The sequence below is a fragment of the Triturus cristatus genome, chromosome 2_2 (assembly GCF_964204655.1).
Source record: "Triturus cristatus chromosome 2_2, aTriCri1.1, whole genome shotgun sequence".
NCBI classification, from domain to species: domain Eukaryota; kingdom Metazoa; phylum Chordata; class Amphibia; order Caudata; family Salamandridae; genus Triturus; species Triturus cristatus.
The window spans coordinates 174,272,137-174,288,088 of NC_140582.1; the positions used below are offsets into that span (position 1 = coordinate 174,272,137).

At 42.0% G+C, this 15,952-nt stretch overlaps 1 protein-coding gene across 3 annotated transcripts in view; it reads left to right on the plus strand.

Annotated features, from left to right (window-relative positions):
* The window catches only part of SMARCAD1 (SNF2 related chromatin remodeling ATPase with DExD box 1), a 683,175-nt gene that overhangs the window by 17,165 nt on the left and 650,058 nt on the right, over positions 1 to 15,952 (plus strand). Inside the window, exon 2 of one of the 3 annotated variants that reach the window (XM_085641146.1) lies at positions 10,654 to 10,754. The exons of the other annotated variants lie outside the window; for them this stretch is intronic. The gene's annotated coding sequence lies outside the window, so the exon portion shown is untranslated. The remainder of the gene's footprint in view (positions 1 to 10,653; positions 10,755 to 15,952) is intronic. 3 annotated transcript variants of the gene reach the window in all.

Here is a 15,952-nt window from a genome sequence, read left to right on the forward strand (position 1 = left end):
AGGTAGTTCACCACTGGAAATCTGCAACCCCCTCCAACTGTTCTGAACCTCTCCCAGTTGATTCAGCTGATGTGACAGACCCCACCAGAGCCCTAGCCTGGTCACGTTCCTTCCTCTTCTGTTCTAGATCTAGCGTAGCATCGTGCGGAACCACTACCATGGCCCCGGATCTCGAGTGCCTCCCTCGCCTGCTTCTCCTCCTGAGTCTCGTGCTTGCTCCCTGTGCTCATTCAAGTGTGACTTCAGTGCTGCCTCCTCTGCCAGGCCCGGTCCAGTCTGCGCTGTGAACCTCCAGTCAGTCCCAGACATCTTCCGCTGATGTGAAAAAATGCGAGCGACCATCATGTATAACTTTTAGCTTGGCCGGTAATGGTAACCTATATTGGAGTCCCATCACTCTCAGCTTCTGGTTAACCCCGACAAAGGATTGCCGCTGCTTCTCTGCCCTTTTGTAGTCTTGAAATATTCTGATTATGTGGTTATCAAAGGCAGAATCGCCTCTCCTGAGCAACTACTGCAGGATAGCATTGAAGTCTCTATAACTGAGTAGCTTTGCAGTGATGGTTCTGGGAGCACCCTCAGGCAGGGTGGTGCCGCCAGTGGTCTGTTCACCCTCTCTACTACAAAAACAGTGACTAACCAATGTCTGGAAGCTGCCTCCTAAGCCATTATTCCAAAAATGCTTCCGTTGTGGAGCCCTCAGCCTGCTCAGGAAACCCCACGAACCGCAAACTACACCTGCAACCTCTTCTCTTAGTTCCAGCTTCTGAGTCTGTGCCTCTAGCCCCGCCATCATCGGCTTGAGCCTACTGAAGTTCACTGACCTGCTTTTCTGTTGCTTTTTCCAACACTTTTCGGCCGTCAACACAAAGTAGATTCATGTCAAGGGCTATTGTGTCGATTTTTGGCCTGCACTGATGCACCGGATGTTTCAATGGCGCTAGGATTTGCACTCCAGTGGAACCCTGTGGTGCCCCCAGTCTATCCGGATACACTGCCGGTGGACCCTTCACCGAGCCCAGGGCCGCAAATTGGTCCATGGTGGTTTGCTGCGCAGTGTGCACTTTCTTGTTGCAAACTACTGCCACCTTCAGGGGGGTCACCACCACCCTGGTTCACCAGTGGCACCCGAGCTGACAGCGGGCGAGACCTGCCGTAAGCTGAAGGAGAATATGAAATGCAATGCCTCTTCAACAGGTGTGCGGGCCGCAAAGGGTATACTGTCCACAGGTGAGCTGGGGGGGAGGGGAGCCCAGCGCCTACTCCACTTTCCCCGACTTTAGGAACACGTAATGGCAGTGTCCCTCAAACAACTGACCCGCAATTGCCAGTCCCACTGGGCCAACAGCGGAAGAGCGCTCATCAGACACCAGTCCAGGCCTAGTACCAGGCGTCAGCGGCCGTCCGCCCGGGGGTGATTCTCTCCTGCAACACCCCCCCCTACCAGGGCTGTGAAGTCTTGTAAATGGGTGGCCTGGGACTCACCCCCCACCCTCCAGCACCCCGGGGTCCCTAATCCTCCAAATTCCTCACTGAATGCGTTTCCGGGATTCACTACATAAGTTGCAACGATGGCGGTGTAGCTTACAATCCCCAGTTCACGTGTTGTCTCTCCTCTTTGGTAAGCGGGATTATGCAGAAAAAGCTGCCAGCCACATAACACTTCCAGTGGGGCCCTCTACCTCTGGGGACTGCACTTCCATAGCAGCTCGCCACCAGGGAGGCTAGCCGATGGGGCCCAGCAAACACTTTCCCAGTTCGTATATTGTCTTTCCTTATTGGTGGAGGGAGTATGCAGATAAGGTAGCCGGCCTCCTAACGCTTCTAGTGGGGCCCCCCTTAACTCGGGTGACCCTACTGCTATAGCAGTTTGCCACCAGGGAGGGTAGTCAGCGGGGCCCAGCAAATACTTCCCACCAGCTAACCGGGGGGGGGGGGGGGGCGCTTAACATTCGGGCCTACTCCATCTCCTTAGATCATTCTACTTACCTGTCTCACCCAACGGTACCAAAGCCTCCTACAGTACTCTGTGTTGGAGCTCCCTGTCTCTGTATGGGTACTCCAGAGGGCTTAAGTGCCGGTGCAGTCCAGCACCTCAGCCAGGTTCCCTGGCTGCACTGCCGCCACTACTACACTGCTGAGCCTTTTCACCTTGCGACAAGCACCCCGGTTGGTCCTTCACACCACTGGTTGCTCTCCTCACAGGCTCTCCACTCGCTGCCTCACCTTTTCTCCAGTGACACGTCAGGAGAGCTACGCTTCTAGGTGATGGCGCAGCTCCGGTCTGCAGCCAGAACCCAGGGCCTCACAGCTGCAGTTCCAGGTTTAATTGGTGCCAAACAACTTTCACTAAACCACACACACGACTTTTATCAACATATTAGAACACCTCTCGCACATCCAACTCTGCCCCTGTATACCACTTGTATATCAACATAACTGCAACGGCTTTTAATCATAGTCTGCTTTCCTGTCCATGTCTAAACAGATCATGTTACGGGTGCACAACATTGTCCAGAAATCACATTGATATCAGGACCCCGTAATACCACTAGACTGTCTGCAATGAAATCCTAAAAATGAGGTCAGGAATGTAATAAACCTACTTGTCATTGCAAGGCCTTACCAATGGCAGAAAATACATCATAAAAATGCACATAAAATGAAGTAACCACGTCCCACTTTTTTGCTGGTAAGTGTAAATTGAGCAAAAGAAAAGATAATGAACCACTCGTTCTCCTTCAGTGTGACATCAGAAACAATGATGTCTAGAAGAACCATCGTTCCACCCTTTCATGTAAGAGCAGCTGAGGGTAGAATGTTCAGACACCGCTTACTACATCAAATCTTTACCAAAAATGACTCTACCCATCTGGATTTGTTTCATAGCTGAGAACGATAAAGGGTTTAGAACCACCAAATGCTGGTATGTTTTTGTGATAAGTTCTCAAAAAAGATAGCATGAAGGAAAGAATTTCAGAGTTCAAAAACTACAAGTGAAAATCTCATTGGAATTCCATTGGGTACTGATTAGCTTGAAAGATTGAGCACTGATTGGCTGGGGAGATTTTGTAGGGCATGATTGAATTTGCAGTTTTATGTAGTTATTGGTAAGATGATGCTGTATTTAGTGGAAGGGTAAGGTGTCAGAAGGATGAAATTTACAGTGCGAGCGAGACCCTGTTGGAGCATTGAACAGTAGGAAGCAGCTGAATGCAAGCTAATAGGCTTAGTATATGCGGTACGTCCAGTGTTTCCATATGCTGAGTTTTTTTTTGGTTTCTTCTGTCTTACCATGGGGTGGACTTGCCTTCCATTTCATTGACTTGCATTGGTACATATAGAGGAGATGTGGTGTTATAGTAGAAATGGGCCTCTCCAGATGGAATGGTGTTGTGCTTACACCACCTATACAATAGCCAGATTCTGGTTATTTATGCTCGGTTTGTCATGGCACGTTTGATTTAAGCAATATTGAGTTGAGTGTTGGACAAGTTCTTCTATATATTGTTTTACTTAAGACTATGATCTCCGTAGCTGTTGGGATGAGAACAGGAATCTACTGCTGGAGTTCAATGAGTAAGAGGCAGATGGATTAATTGTTGCTTCACCTATGACATGCCTCTTATGATTTTAGGATGTGTATGGTGGACAAGCCTTGGTTATAACTAGGTGGTCGTGAGTTCTATTGTTTAAAAAGTTTTGTTTTTATTTTCACCCTTCAAACCATGCACTTCAGTCATTTTTATTTTTACATTATAGCAGAATACATCATTGTTCTTTATCATAGCTTTCTCAAGAATCACCTTCTCTAATGCAATGACATGCTCTATACCTAGATCTCTGTTATAAAGACCTTTGAGACCTAATGGGCCATTATCGTGTAAAACTATTGCTGCATTGAGTGTTGGTGTTTCCGGATTTCTTCTGCATAATTGTTCTTTCTTAGTAGTGAGGTAGCGGGACAGCTTATTTCCTCTATTAAGCACTATTTGGTTACAGGGATTGCATCTTCTTCCAATCTTCTTTTGAATCATACATAGCCTAGTCCAATGACTCCCGATTAGTGTTTGCCTCTTAAGGCCTCTTGACTCCTCCCCTGCTAGTGTCTTACTTTCAGCCTTCGCCCATTTTTTTTTTTTTTTACTTCTCCTACCCATTAGAATAGGAGGGACCCTGTTTCATTTTTCATGTAACTGGTATCACGCTCCTAGTCAACACCAAACAAAGATCAAGGAACCAGGTGGCCGTGCATTCTAGATCCATAAGGCGTTGTCTGAGAAGGGTTATTGTTGGGTTTGTGGATTTCTGACAGAGCTCTTCCTATCTGTACTACCCCTGAATATCCCAGGAGGTGACTCGTTTATCCAGGAGGTGCTTCTGGGAGTTGTTGATGCCAACTCCATACAATATTGTCAAGCTAAAATTGGAAGTCTGAAGCTGGAGAGTCCCATGAGATGAGTAAGTAATTTAGAAGATTGAGATGGAAGAGAGGTACCTCAGGGAGTTGTGGATGATTAGTTCGAACAACACTCGTGAGTTGAAATTTGAATGCTGGAATGGAAGGGCGCTGTGAGATGGTTGTGCCATTTAGATAAATGAGATAGATAAGAACGTTGCATGCATTGTGTCCCTGGTTTAATAAGTCATACACTTTAGTTGACACTTTTATTATAAATGATTCTATCTATCTAGTCAAAAGCACTTTGCTAACCTGCTGTCCTAAGAACTGCGTAATGGCATTGGAAGCACAGCATCTTTTTGTGATGATGATAGTTCTTATGTTTAGAAGTTGGAAAATAAATTGTGCTACTTTAAGATGAGTGCAATAAAGGTTAATTGAATCCTTTTTAGGATTTTAACATGATACACCTGTAGAGCCGATTGTTTTGGCATTAGGCAGAAGTAATCCATGCTTTTCTTAAAATTTTGTTTATATAATGCACAAAGATACTTTTAATACGTTGATTCTTTAAAGTACAAATTTTTTTTAAAGTTCACCTAATTCTGATATTATACACATTATAGATACAGGTTCATAAAATATCAGTACCGTATCAGATTTGCAAACTATCCACATGAGTGTTCATTGGACCTCTGGACCCCCCTTAATAACAGCAAAGGAATCTGTGTTTTGTTCGAGTAGTAATACACACTATTTTTAACAATTCTGGAATTTAAATGCCTTTGTTTCTCATCTTGCACTTGAGTGTCATATATTTGTCTAGGGCCTGGTATGAAACTTGATACCAGAATAAGGAGGCACAGCTTTGCCCCCTTTTTACTTACACTATCTAGAACACATCTCTGTTCTGTTAAGAACTACTTGGTGTACAGGAAGCAGTAGTATGACAATTGCTGTGTCCGCCACCATCTGGCCTCTTCGTTCATTCCAATACATTGTCTAAGTGTTACTCCATTAGTCTAAAATTACATTCCAAAATCCAGTTGTGTCCCTCAGTTCAGCAGAGAGAGGAGATAATTGTGTTCATATTTGTCAGGGACAGTTCAGTACAGAAATAATTGTTTTATGACTGAAGGTGCACTCGTACTACCTTTTTGCAGCTCTGCTGGAGACAGCCTTAGCTGTCTGCCATGGACTTCTAGTGAGCTTTGGTCTTGTTCTTGCTCCTGAATGAATAGGTGTTTTGACTTTTTTATTTCCATTCTCCTGATTGAATGAATTTCCTCCCTATTATCATGTTTGTCCCACCACTGGAGCATTTAGGTTTCATCCAGGGTATTGATTGTGGGAGTGCATCTTTTCACTGCTGATGCAAGGAATCTGTTTTTCTGTTAGCATTCTTGTGTACCATTTGAGCTTTAACGATTCATGGAATTGTATATCCTGCACCTTTGTGTCTCTTTCCTTCTTCCTTATGTCAGTCGTACCTGTTCTTCTCATAACATGTTTCTAGAAAGAAGTCAGCTCCTGGTGGTGCCCGTTGGTACTTTTGTTTGTTTCTGTTTTAAGAACATTAGCATGTGCCTGTAGTTATCATTTATTCAATGACACATTGATTAGGGATCATTTGGTGCACCAAACCTCAAATATCAAACTGCCAGAAGAACTATTGTTAAATTGAAAAAGTGAGTTAGACAAGTCTATAAAAATTGCCAAGAGATTCGGTACAACTTTTCACGGAATGAGTAGCTTATCGCAGGTTACTTGCTCAGTGTATGGTGTGAATGATTTAAGTGTGTAATTGAGCGCGAATTAAAAAATATGTTAATGTCAAAAGGTCAGAGTCAGATAAAATCTGAAACATATGTTTCCTTTGTGGTCAAAGTGTACATGTTCCATCTAGTAAAAGCTGTCCTGCTGTATGTAAAATTTGCCACAAGTGTATGCTAAAGGACATTTTGTCTGAGTATGTAAAGATGGTGTTCTCAGATTTAAAAGAAACAAAACCACTGACTCAAGTCATAGAACTGAGTATGATCAATGGACCTGGAAATATTGTTCGGCTTATAGTGAAATAGGCCAGGTGCAAAATAATTGTCCTTTCTGTGACGTTCTCACTGGTGGCAAACAAGTCCGTGTTAGCTGATTCTGGTGCTATATAGTCATTAATTAAGGACAATCTTTTGTACATGTTTAAAGATGTACGTCTGAAACCACCTGATATAAAATTAGCAGGATATGGCAACAAGTACATACATGTTATGGGGTATTTAGACTGCTCTAGCATTTCAATGTATATAGGCTAAGGTGTATGTTGGCAAAGTGGGATAGTGCTAGTCGGGGTGGCCACATCAGAGAGAGCTTTTGATAAAATTGGACCCTACACATCTCGATCGGGTAATTGGATAATAATGTGTTTGTGTCTGGAAATGAACAAGATGAAGCTGATAAATGGAATTGGTTGTTTCCAAAGTAGTCTCAAATTCCTTTAACCTGTTGAAGTGATTTGTACATCGAATCATCTTGAATGATAATGCTGTGGCGATTGTGCACAAAATCTTAAATGTTCCACTTGCTGTTGGAGAGGATCTGGGAACGCATTCGGTGTGTGAAGATATTGTTGAGGAAACCGATTTCATCTATTTGGTTGTCCGCCAATTGAGGTTGTGTGGAACCAGAATAGCAGTGTAAGATTTCTTTTGTCAATAGCAATGTGTGGGTGCATTGCCAGGCTCTTCAGAATAATAATGGAAATATTATGAGCTTTGAAGAATGCCACCGTTTTTACCACCTTGGACTTCTCCTCTGCTCACCATTAGATTGCGCTTCAAGGAGATTCTAAGGCCATCGCATCATTAATTACTTCTGATTGAGCATCTAGGTATTGCTAAATGCCTTTTGCCCTGTTTTTCATTTCAACTCCCCATGAATTTTTTTAAATGCATGCCTAATACATCATATTTTTAGAGGATATCTTGGTTCATGCTGTATTTCTTCAAGAACACAGTAAAGCATTGTTTCAGGTGTTATTGGTGTTAGAAAAATATGTTTAACTATTGCTAGAAATAAATGCAAGATTTCCAAAGACTGTGACTATTTGGGGCACTAAATAAGCATAGATGCTATTTAATCTAAAATAACATATTGTATCTGCTATTGTTGATGCTCTGAATCCTAGGAACAAGTATCAGTTCAAATCTTTTCTGGGGCTAGCTGAGTATTATTTAAAATGTATTCCAAAGTTTCCAGAAAGAACAACCGATATGAGACATCTTGGGAAGAAAAATGCAAAATTTGTATAGAGTGACAAATGTAAAAATTAATTTGTATTTCTAAAAGTGTAGGTTGCCCGTGCCCCTTTAGTCATTTTGATGTTATTATAATAGGTTTTTGTAACATTGGGGTAGGTGCCTTCTTGATACAGGAGAGAGAAGGACGACATGGGGCAGTAGCGTTTTCTTTGCGTCTTCTGAGAGAAATGGAAGTTAAATACTCAACAACTGAACAAAGTCCTAGCTTGCCTATGGGTTTTTTTTTCCTTTCGGGGTATGTTTGTGGGGTATGCCTTTTATTAGTACAGCAGATCACAGGCCAATTATGTGAATCTGTTTGCAACAAAAGGATGTGCCAAGGCAGCACCAAGCATTGCTAAATGTCCTTATCAGCTTCTTAAATATAATTGTAAGGTAGCATATGTGGCAGGTGTTAGTAAAGTCTTGGAAGGTTGTCTCTTCGGATTGTTGGTGCAAGAAGATGAAAAAGAAAACAGTTAAAGCAGATGGCATATGTGAATATGGTAGCTACTGGGTTGTCTGACAGTGCATCATCTGGTGGAATTTCTAAAAAGAATGACCGGAAGGCATTGTTGAGGATGAAGCATTGGTTCATGTTGAAAGGTTTATGAGACCTAGTTGGCCACATAAACACTTACAGGGAGCGAAGTTGGCCTACTTTGAGTAAAGAGATTACATCTCATGAGCTGATGTTATCTGGTATCTTGGGGAGAACTTAATTGTTCTTGTAAGTCTATGAGCGAGGGTGCTGTCTCTTGCACATGAAGGACATCCCTACATGAGTGAAAAGAGGGTGCAAATTAATTTTAGTGGCAGGGAATTTATGAATGTGTGGAAGAGAAATTTAGGTGTTGTGTGCATGGAATGATCAATCTCCGGCCGCGTTTAAGCACCGTTTCAAGGTAGTGAATGCTTCAGATGGACCATGGAAGAAGATATCATTAGCCATCTCAGGACCATTTGATGTCTTAAGTGATGTACCTAAATATGCCATGTTTGTGGTGAATCATTTTTAGGTCTCACCTGTGGCAGTGACTGTACAGTCGCTTGCAAGACGTTTTGTTAGCCTAAAATGGGTTTAGAGCCTGCGCATTGCTTACTAGTTGGTTGACTTCATTGTCATATTTGCTTGCTTCTCCTATGTTTTAAACATATGCATGTGCCTACAAATGCTTTTTGTTGCTTTTTTTCCTTTGTGCTGTACAGCATCTATATCGGGGCTCAAAAAATCTACTTGACCGCTCGCATTTGCGAGCTAAATTTAATGAGGGCAAGCTATTTTTAGGTCCTACTCGCCCTTTCTGGCAAGTAGGAAGACAAACTAACTTTTGTCCTCTGTCTCTGAACGGAGCAATTGTAACAAGATTTTAAGGCAGTTTTATTGCTCACAAAGGGATTGAGCCATAAAGATGACTTTAAATCTTGTTATCTTGTCACAATTGCTCCGCTTTCAGAGACTGAGGTCAAGTAGGTAGCAGTTAGGTCGAGGAGATTTTTCAAGGTACTAGACCTGCAGGACTAGTACCATTTTTAGGATTTTTCGACCCCTGTATATTGGTGCTGTACAGCATGAAGAAAAGACATAAGCAGAGGCAGTATGTCTATAAGGCGAGACCTGTTAGCTCTGCCAATGATTTTTCTCACTGGCCAGAGGTTTGTGAGTTTTGACGTTTATACAGCAAGTGAATACGTTTTGGAATGTGATGTTGCGGAGGAAAGCGTTCGCAGAAGAATTGGTTACAAACAACGTTGCAACACTTGCGTAACATGAAATGCGAAGTTTCCTGCATAGTGACTGTATCAAACATTTTGTTCACGGGGTAACCCACCAGAGACGACTTTTAGGTTTGGCAGAAGCGGTTTTGCAACATATATATCAAAAAACCTCCTGCACAACCTGTATTGCTTAAATTAAAAAAGTTCATTCAATAATGATCCGTGACACATTGTTGTAATTATCAAAAATATTCTTTGTTTAGTTTTACATTTACAAATTGATATCATTTCCTGTTATTACAAAATTCAAATTAATAATACATAGTTTCTTTACATGTGCGATTAACTCCACAGACTCTACTGCTCAAAGTTCATACCATTCAGACAAACTTCAAACACCCTCCTAAAACATTCTACCATGTCTCTAAAACCATTTGACTTCTCAAACAGGAGAATACATTTTACATCTCTTTCACATGTTTGGATCTTGGCCTAACGACCACAAGACAGCAGGGGCCGACACAGGTTTTCCTTTTATACCACCTTCTTCAGGTCTCGCAGAAAGGATGAGTTTAATGTTATTGTAACACACTTCAAAATTGTATGGTGGTTCTATGTAAATTTGAGAGGATTGTCTCTTTTTGTATTTGTTTGCACTTTTCTCGTTGATTTATATATACCAGTATCCAATTATTCAAGTTCTCCTTCCATGTTATGTATATGAGGTTTAATGCTGCTGTACCTTAAGTGATTTATGTCCCACAAACTAAGGGGTTCACACAGATATTTTCTCACTCTTTCTTATCCGCTTCACCAGGATCCAAAATTACTCTTCACTGTACATGCAATAGGCCGCAAAACAAACACATATGCATTATGGTATCCAAGTCACCATTTGAAAGAAATTAGACCGAAAGGTAAGGACAGCATTGAAGCTATTTTGGATGTGCCAGGATGGTGCGGAGAAGGGTGAAGTGAAGAAATGTGGTTTGGGATGTAAATTTAAGGAAGGAGAAATTTTGAGAGAATTTAGGAGGGAAAACCCATAAAGAAGTATTTACGACACTCTGCTCTTCTGCAAGTGGGATGATACTTGGTAGAATTGTCAGATGGCAATGTATGTCATAAAAGCACATTGTTGTTATTAAAGGAGATTTAGAAATACCTTATGCTTTAGTTGTCTGGTGTGAATATAGGCAAGGATCACTCTTTGTCTCCTAAATCTTGTGATCGTTTTAGTTGCAGAAGGAATGTACAACCTCCCACCTGGATGTGTGACTTTGTGACAATGTACCAAAGGGACCTATGATATGCCAACATTATTGTTCTGGACTCTAATGGTGAGAGTTGTGGTTTTCTAACATTTATTTGGTTGGCATTTGTATTTAGTTTTTCTTTGGGAAATGAGAATGTGTTATCTGTGTTATCTGTAGTATATCATGATGTTTTATGAAGTCATAGAATTCTTTTGGAATGTGGGATGCTGTATTCCCGGGGAGCGAGTTACTGGCTGTTCCCCTCCTCATAAAGTTGTATCTTAGACCTGTTGAATAAACCTTTTTATACCAGCCAGTGTTGGAGAATTACTTCATCTCTCACTCACTCACTCACTCACTCACTCACTCACTCACTCACTCACTCACTCACTCACTCACTCACTCACTCACTCACTCACTCACTCACTCACTCACTCACTCACTCACTCACTCACTCACTCACTCACTCACTCACTCACTCACTCACTCACTCACTCACTCACTCACTCACTCACTCACTCACTCACTCACTCACTCACACACTCACACACTCACTCACTCACTCACTCACTCACTCACTCACTCACTCACACACTCACACACTCTCTCTCCGTGCCTCCCCAGCAATGCTTGATTCACCCTCCTAACTCGTCTTTGGCACACCACTACCTTTGTATTGCGCCCCCTAGCCACACTGAATAGCAAACACTGTTGCACTGATTTGTCCTTTCTGTGCTTTCAGCATAAGTTTACAAGCATTGGCAAAGCCTTGCCACATCGTATTTAGATGTAACGTGGTGGCCATCATATAGGTATAGAAGATAACAATCCAAGCAGGCCGCACAAAGCTATTCGCTTTGCCAATGTTTGCGCCATAACCCTACAAGCTTGTGCAAATTCAGTAGGATCAGCAAACCAGCCCTGGCAGTGTACAGTTTGTCAATGCTTGTCACATTTCGTGGCAATTGGATTACCTTTTCAGGTGCTTGTATTACTGTCTTCTGCTAACTCTCATTTACTAACCTGATTTTAAATGTCAACCACCTGTGGAGGTAGATAGACTGGAAGGTCTAAGTTTGAGATTTCACATGGACCAGGAAAATTAGAATTCTCACTAGTGGTGATCGGCTTCTGTATTGTAATTGTATTTATATAGCACTTACTACCCCAGTCGAGGCTTCAAAGCACTTTTTGGCGATAAGTATGTTACTCTGGAGCCCAAAAAGATTAATGGTGGATTAGTATATGGAAATATGAGTTAATTTGAGCGGTGGACATGCAAGTCTGTTAATTGTATAAGATAATGCAGGGATGGAAGAGGGAAGAGTCTAGAAAGTGTTATTTTGTACATCATAGTAGTAAGATGATGGTTGAGTTGAGTAAAAGGGGAGCTGGAGGTGGGAAGAATCTCTAGGAATGTATTCGGGAGATCATAGTGGTGAAATGAGGTTTGGGATGAGTGAAAGGAGGGATACATGAGGGAAGTAAATACTTTAACCGTTGTTCCACATCAACCGCCTCTCCTGTGCAACATCACTAAAAAACAGATTAATGCCAAATAGCTCTGTGGATGGGAGGTGCAACAGCGGTCCTTGGGGCGGGGGATGGGGGGGGGACGTGGGGAGCAGTAATAGGAGTAGGGCAGGATGCCCAAGAGGAGGAGGGGGAGGAGGTTGGTGGAAGACTAGTAATGGAGGTAGGAGGGTCCAAAGAAAACAGCCGGAGGGGCGCAAGCAGCACAAGGGGGTCTGACAAAGGATGTTTGAACAAGACCACAGATGGCGAGAGGGTGTTAGGAAATGCACAGAGAGGAGGAGGAGGATGGACAGGCTAAAGACACATTCCCTTTTAGAGAATGCATGTCTCAAAGTAAAAAAAGTACCTCGGAAAGCATGTTGCCAGTGCAAGGACCCTGACTGAAGGCAGAAAACTGTAGATGGTCCATACTCCACTCCAGGGACAGAAACTCGAAGCCCAGGAGAAAGCCTGGAGCCAGTGACCAATAAGAAGCAAAGAAACAAAAGTGAAGTGCAAGTGCAAGTCAAACAATGGTAAGTGAAGGGCAGGCTCTAAGCCTGCTTTTAGTCTACAAGAGATTTCCCCAGCGGACAGGGAAGCCTTCTCCCCGCGGTATCACGATGTGACCGCTGCAACCACGGAGGTCGCAGCTACGGCAGACCACATATCCCAGAATATGTTGCTTCAAATGCATACAAAAGTAACTGAAAACATGTGTATTGTACACATATGTGGGGATATGCCTTGAAATCCATGTACCCCATTGTTGGAGTTTGGTGGAATGTGCACATTCCGGTCAATGGGATACATACTGCAGAAGGAATTACATGGATTCCGGCTCCCACAGGATTGAAGTCATGGGGGTTCTGCTGCACAGGTGTAGGAGGGATCTGGAGGAAAGGATCCACGGTGAAGACTGCTGGAGAGAAGGATATTGGGGTGTGTATGCACCTCAAATCCTACATTTCCGACAACTCGAGGCAGATGGTCAGACTGCCAAGGTCTGTTTGTCGGAAAGCCTCATCGTAATCACGATGGTGGTCGGAGATCCCAGTACTGCCCTATGGAAACTGTTTTTACCCAAGGTATAATTAATTCTATTTCAGGACCTGAAGCCAACCTGTTTTTCCTGTAGATTTCTTATGATTTATTTCCAAATTCCCCTACTCTGCTTGGGGATTGTGATTTTTTTTTTTTCTTCTCAATATAGAATCCCCAAAACTGACTTCTGAAAGACTGGGACCATCCCATAAACTAGAGACGAGTCCAAACAGCAGAAGGTAATGAAGCCAGGAATTAAAAAGATCAGCTAGTTCATAGCCATTTCAAAGTAAAAAGCAAGAAGAATGATCACTGGCTAAAAACAAAGGGTTTTGTCAAGTGCCATAACTGCAAAGTCTGCCAAATTGCAAAACCTACTACAGAACTGAATTTAGCCAACAACAAAGTGTGGAAAATCAAAGAGTTAATCACATGCAAGAGCCAATTTACAGTCTGTGATTGAATGCCTGTGCCTTCTCAAATATGTACGCGGTACGATCTGTGAGCTGAAAAAGAGAATATTGGAGCATGTTCGGGCCACTATCAATAAAAATAAAACAAATGCGGTGGCAAAACATATGGAGCAACATCACGAGCGATTGCAAATTGCTCAAATTCTGTGGGATTGAAACAGTGCCACAGAATGATCGTGGCGGAAACAGAGAAAAAATCGAACCGCGCAACATTCTAAATTTAAGAACATCAACACCTAATGGTTCAAATCAAAGTGAGGAATTGTATATCCATCTATAAATCTTGAATTGCTTCCCTGAAATCATGGTTGATGAGAAAAAAAAAGCACAAGAAAAATAAACTTATTATGGATCAATTTATTGTTAAAAATGATGTTTAATGGGCCCCAGCGGTTTAATGGAATAACATCGAAAAAGGTCAAGAACAAGAATTGGTCAAAACGAACCCACTAGAGGGAATTGAAAGAGAGAACTGTACAAAATACTGTAAATGACCATCAATGACATTTTAAATTCATTGACCCATTATAGAATGTTCACTCAAATTATTTCACTTTCACTTTTCAATTGTAAATGGCAATTATTTATTTTTAATTTTTGTTTTTTCACATGCATTTAACACTGTAACTAAAATTGCTCAGTGGTACTGCATCAACCACAATGCTAGGAGCGCTTGACAAAAACAAAGACAAGAAATGACATCAGTAATTCAAAAAGTACTTTACTGGTTGATTGTTAAGCGTGACTAGGATCGTGATAAAGGTCTTATGTTGGGACCGAAACGCGTTTGTCAGTTGCCTCAATCCTGACTATGAGCTAAGAAAATAAAAGAAAAAATTAGCAAAATTCCTACCTGAGTGCGACCCTCTTTCTTTCCTGTCAGGAAGGATTTGTGATTAATAGGAAGCGGTCTGGCTCGACTACGGGATCCCGCACCTTGAATGAGCTCCGCCGAGTCGATGAACGGAGCCACACTTGGAAGATATATATTCATCCTTCTATTCCTTATAATAATGGGCTTATTTCCTTGCTTCATATGATTTCTAATGTTAATGAATATGTTGTTATCTTCCACTTGACATCCTACCTGGTAGATCATCTCTTCTTTCGTCCATTGCAATCAAGCTTTTTGTAAGTATAGTAGCAACAAAACTGTTTTTGTAAAGGTCTCTAATGACCTCAGCATGATATTGGATTCTGGAGGTCCATAAAGCATTGGTTATACTCTATGTATCGCCACCTTTGATACCGTGTCCCATGACCTTCAGTTAAAGTGGCTTCGGGACACTAGTGTTGGAGGCACAGTCTGTAATTGGTCTGCTTCATGTCTGAATAACCACAGGCAAGAAGTATGTCTTGCTAAGTTTTGTTCTGTTTTCTAATCGGTCAAGATTGGAGTGCCACAGTGCTTCTGCTCTGCAAAGCATAAAAATGTTACCAGACTTGTAGCTCTAGTGAATTGAATAATCTACTTGACCTAACAGTAATACTCTTGACCAATAAACCGGTCTCAAATTGTGTGCTTCAAGGCAAATAGTTTATTTCACAGTCACCTTTCTCTTTAGTATCACATGAAAGCACCTTCAAATATGAGTTCAACATGTCTACTGTACAAAAACTTTTTTGTTTCATGTAATAGACTCATCTTTTTCTCCATGTATAATAAGAATCTAGCCCACATACAGGGTACACATGAACTCTAACTTGCCCCTTAGTTCACTAATTGCATTTCCATCACGGTGGGGGCAGGAATGTTTTGCAGCTCATGTTCAAAATCTCTCACTTTTATTAAATATATTATAATTGGATTATACTAGAATCCCACACACAGATTTCCAAAGCTTCTCTATTCAGGATTGAACAGAGGTGGGTGCATAGACTCTCTTGTGACACTTTAGGCCTTAATGATGACATCCCTTGGAGCTCTATACCATGATTACATATTACGCTCATGGGGTACAGCTATTTCAACATCATGACACACAGGCCTTTGAATTACCACTGAATACGAATTCACCAATTTGTTATAACTGTTCTACCTCTATGTTATAACATAACTGCCATACCTGACTTAACCACCATACTGGGTATATGGATTGAAATTAGTCAGTTGTCCCGTGAACATGCACTAGGTTCACCCCCACGGCAGACCCAACATATACATCGTTGGTGAACACATGTCTCCACTACGTAGACTGTATTGGGTGAAATTTACACTAACCATGTGTAAATTGGCGCTCTGGATTTTGC